Source organism: Austrofundulus limnaeus, unplaced genomic scaffold (genome assembly GCF_001266775.1).
Source record: "Austrofundulus limnaeus strain Quisiro unplaced genomic scaffold, Austrofundulus_limnaeus-1.0 Scaffold68, whole genome shotgun sequence".
NCBI classification, from domain to species: domain Eukaryota; kingdom Metazoa; phylum Chordata; class Actinopteri; order Cyprinodontiformes; family Rivulidae; genus Austrofundulus; species Austrofundulus limnaeus.
Window position 1 is genome coordinate 57,727 of NW_013952470.1, and position 4,512 is coordinate 62,238.

General features: G+C 38.1%; 2 protein-coding genes across 3 annotated transcripts in view; one reads left to right on the top strand and one right to left on the bottom strand.

Moving 5' to 3' along the window:
• ptpn11b (protein tyrosine phosphatase non-receptor type 11b) overlaps window positions 1-4,512 on the bottom strand; it is a 73,620-nt gene that overhangs the window by 4,009 nt on the left and 65,099 nt on the right. Inside the window, exon 17 of one of the 2 annotated variants that reach the window (XR_001310375.1) lies at window positions 1,543-1,665. The exons of the other annotated variant lie outside the window; for it this stretch is intronic. The gene's annotated coding sequence lies outside the window, so the exon portion shown is untranslated. The remainder of the gene's footprint in view (window positions 1-1,542; window positions 1,666-4,512) is intronic. 2 annotated transcript variants of the gene reach the window in all.
• rnf223 (ring finger protein 223) overlaps window positions 2,885-4,512 on the top strand; it is a 6,946-nt gene continuing 5,318 nt past the window's right edge. Inside the window, exon 1 of the mRNA XM_014010336.1 lies at window positions 2,885-3,599. The gene's annotated coding sequence lies outside the window, so the exon portion shown is untranslated. The remainder of the gene's footprint in view (window positions 3,600-4,512) is intronic.

Genomic DNA, 4,512 nt, shown 5'->3' on the forward strand with positions numbered 1-4,512 from the left:
CCATTTCAGCTGTTCTACTTTCAGCCAAAAAAAACTTTTCATGCATCTTTCGGTGGCTTTCTGCTTAATTTAGCTGTTTTCTGCCTTTTTAGCAATTTCTTAGCTGTTTTAAGCTTATTTTAGCTTTTTTCAGCTAAATTAACTTTTTGTGATAATTTTAGCTTCTTGCTGCTTAATTCAGCAAACACTGCATCTTTGTGCTAATTTCTGCTTACCTTAGCTTTTTTGCTGCTTTTAACTTATTTCTGCTTTTTCAGTAATTTCTCTGATCCTTTTAATTCCAGCCGATTTAAGCAATTCATGCATCTTTTATTATTTTAGCTGTTTTATGCCTTTTTAGCAGCTCAGCTATTTTCATTTAATTTCAGCTTTTTTCTTCTAAATTAACTGATACTTTCTGCTTCTTACTGCTTAATTCAGTAAACACTGCATATTTGTGCTAATAACAGCTTTTTCAGCAGTTTTTTCATTATTTTTCTACTAATTTTAGCTGCTTCAGCTATTTTACAAGAAATTGTTAAATTTTTGAACTACTGATTTTTAATTTTGTCTTACAAAAGTCCAGTGTTTTCTTATTAAACTTTATTACCGTGGCCTCAGCTTCTTCAGCAGCTTTCAGCAATAAGCAGTATTCAGCATTCACACTGTATTTTCACAGAAAATGCAAATTCTCTAGTATAATATATAAATCCTCTAACAAATGCAACAATGTGTATTTTCCTCTTGAACTCACACATTTTGCCCTTAAAACCAACATCTTTGCTGTTCAGTTGGAGCGGGCCGGCGGTCAACATTGKGTCATTTTATGAGCCACTCAGACACAGGGAGTCTCGGCTCATGTGTTCCTCCGTCACCACTAAACCCAGCAGATACAGTAAAATTACCGCTCGCTCATTTCTCACACCCAATCTCAGACAAGTTCATTATTAATCTCAAATTTGTGCAATCCGGGAGGGACGGGGAAGCAGCTCTTTTGATCCTTTTCTCCGTGCTTCCTTATGAGTGCTCCACAGCCCAACGCCCAATAAATGACTTTGCTGATGCGATACGGCAGTGTTTGTGTTTGGGTTACTAAATAACCGAGTCAGTTAGGCAGCTGTTACCGCAGAGACATTCTACTCCTAATGGCCCACAGCTATTAGTCATTATCATAAAATAAAATGTGCGTCCAAATAAAAACCCTCAAACACATGGCCGTCAATTAATCTTAATTAACAGGAGTCTCATTATGGTGCCAGTTTCTTTCTCCTGAATTAAATATTTCAGAAATGTCTTTGAAATGCTAATTTTTTTCTCTGACATTTTGAAGTTCTTYTCAGATTCATGGTGCTCTCGCTCTCTAAAGGCAAACTTTTCTTTCTCGATTTTCTTTCTCCGTCTTTCTTTATTTCTTTTCTTATAAAGGAAAGAGTTATGAGTTTATTTGAAGTAAACAAGCATGGCCTCTTTGGATTAAAACACACTGCAGTGTAATGTTGACGAGTAAAACTGAAACCTGACAGMGGAAAGGAGCGAGTGGAGCTCCAGAGGGAAGAAGGTTACCTTATMACCGACTGCATGGAAATGAATCCTTTGCATGAATTTCACATCTTTGAACKAAACGACTCGTGCAAAAGATGAGTGTCTTCTGTTTAGAGCCGCAGAGGAGACTGGATTTTGGTTATTCTGTGAGGAAAATAAAAAAGAAAGAAAAGGAGCAGCAAACAAAGCTTTCAGTTATCCCAATTAAATGCACGCACCTTTAGTTTGACGAGTTTTCAACTCTAATTCTGAAGATTTTGGGATGTTGTTTGAAATGTAAATAAAAGCAACAATGACTTGCAAATCTCATAAACCCAWATTTTTATTCACAGYGGAACACAGTAAACATACAAGYTGTTAAAACMAAAACAAACGTAGCTTTAAAACAGAAACGTGACTTTYGCGAATGATTCGATTCTTTTGAGCGACTCTTTACARCGAACAATRGGAACCGAGTTGCAGACCGAAAAGAGTCATTTGTAGTTTTATGTTTTGTTCTCGTCGTAGTATCTTTATTTGCATTTTTAAGGAAAAAAGGCAGAGAGGTGGAGTAAAGCAGCTCAGGGGGGAAGGGGGAGGGATTTCCATTTGATAAAACATGTGATGTGATGACGTAACTTGTTCAAATTGGAACGGCTCTATAAAACAAACGGCTCATCAAGATCCGGATCCCTTTAAGGCAGGGCTATTCAACAGCTGAGGGGCCAAACATCCAGCGATTAAAGTCATTGTGTRAATAAAGTAAAGTATCACAAAGATCTCTTACTTTTGATTTAGTTAATTTTGCTGCATTTAATCATGTTTACAACAAACAGAACCCTATGTAATAAAACAATATTAAAACAAAAATAACAYATTATGCCTCCTATTTAACACAAATATTTTTTTGACATCTTTGACTTTCCAAATTTCTAAACCATTTTTCACTTTCGTAGTTTTATCTTCAACTAGTTGTAGTTTAATTGTCTTGGACGTTCATAGAAATGGTTTTTACGAGCTTGTAGCCAAAATTCTGACATTTCTGTAGATACCAAACATGTCTATGTTTAACTAAAATAACGTAATTAAAGTTGAAAACCGGAGGTTTGGGCTCAAGAGATGAATGAACCAATTGGCGGGCCAAACTTTGGTCACTYGCGGGCCAGATGCGGCCCGTGGGCCGCCAGTTGAATAGCCCTGCTTTAASGAGTCATTTATCTCTACTTTAAAAACAAACAAAACAAAGGGTAATGTACACTTTTACTTGAGACAGGCAACAGTAGGTGGTAAAAGTAGGTGGTACGGTTCAAAAGCCTGCCTCTCTGATGGTATGGGGGTGCATTATGCCTCTGGCATGCGCAGCTTACACATCTGGAGAGGCACCATCAGATTTTGGAACTACAAAGGAGAAAACCGCAATAAAATTCAAATTTACCTTAATTAATATTTGATTTGTTTACTTTAAAAAAACGGGCTTATGAGATTAACTAAGCCTCACATTTGGTTTGAATTTACAACAATGTCTCAACTTTTTATTCTTGTTTGTTAGATTTGTTTTCACTTGGTGCTTAAAGTGTGGCGTAACTTTATATGACAGGTGTTTGTGAGGGAGCTGATAAGAACTRATAAGAAGCAAGTAGCAACAGGAGGAATGTGTATTTCTGCCGTTACTGCTAAGTTTTCTTCCTCCCCCCCTCCTCTTCCTCTASACACCACCTCAAGGCCGAGAGTTTAAAGTGCTAAAAAAGGAGAGCTGACAGATCAGGGCAGGTGGCAACGGACGCAGAGGAAACTCTGACTTTCACCTAACCCTCACAACACACACCCACTCTCCCTCACACACACACACAATTAAACACTCAGAACACACACCCACTCTCCCTCACACACACTTTTCAGACCCGCGCTGGACTCCAGCAGAGTATCAAAGCAGGAAGGAGGATCTCACCCTGAGCAGAGGCAGAATTTAAACTCCCAGCTGGGATTTCTGACTTTGGCTCTGCAGAAAATGCATCCTCAAGTGGAAAGAGAGTGAGCCGGGCCCAGAAAGATCAACAGAGGATCACCTGACATCTTCATCTTTTGTGTTTTTCCAACAGGTAAACTGAACCTTTACAGCTCAAAGTGTTGATATTTCATGCTTTAGTGACTCTTTGCTGCTTTACTGTGAGATGTTTATGTCTTGTATACATGTGATCATTTCTTTTAAGACATAAAAAACTACTTTTTATTCTGAACTGCATTGATAGTAAAGACAAATCTATTACAAATTATAATCCTAAACTCTGCTCCAAATCCTTTATTTGTGCGGATTAGATGCGGCGTGGTGTGTTTCTGCAGATCAGAGGTATTAATTAGGTTTCAGGAGTTTTGTCTGACTGTTTGCCTGCTTTATTTCTTCTGTTTGCACACGTCAGCTCACGCTCCCRTCTGTGTTTGCCTCGACCGGCTTCAGGTTCAGTTTAACCGTCCCTGCAGCCCCCACCCCCACCCCTCGTTTCACACGTCAGGTAGATCCAGTTTCATTTACTTTAGAAACTGAAAACAGGTAGTGCAGCATCGTGGCTGACAGTTGGACAGGATGCACACACAAACACAGAGCGGAGCCCATTACAATAGAGATGCAAACTGAGTCTACTACACTTTACATGCTTAAATAAATAAATAAATAAATAAATAAATAAATAAATAAATATATATAAAGTTCCCTAATTTGACTCTCACCCAAATGAGCTATGATCCGGGTCAGTGGGACGTATGAGAAAAACAAGTGCTGGCGATGGTATCAGGGGTTGTAAAGTCAGGGTCAAAGCTCAGAACTCAACAAAGACAACAAAGAGACACACCCACAGTGTGAAGCTTTAGACAATTCAAAAACTCACTCAGTCATATTTGACCCRGATAGTGAATATATTAGCCTAAAACCATGACTAAAAGCTTTTACAAAACAAAAACAAAACATTTAGTTTAATCACTCAGCTACTTATTTTGGTTTATTTTAATATACTGTGT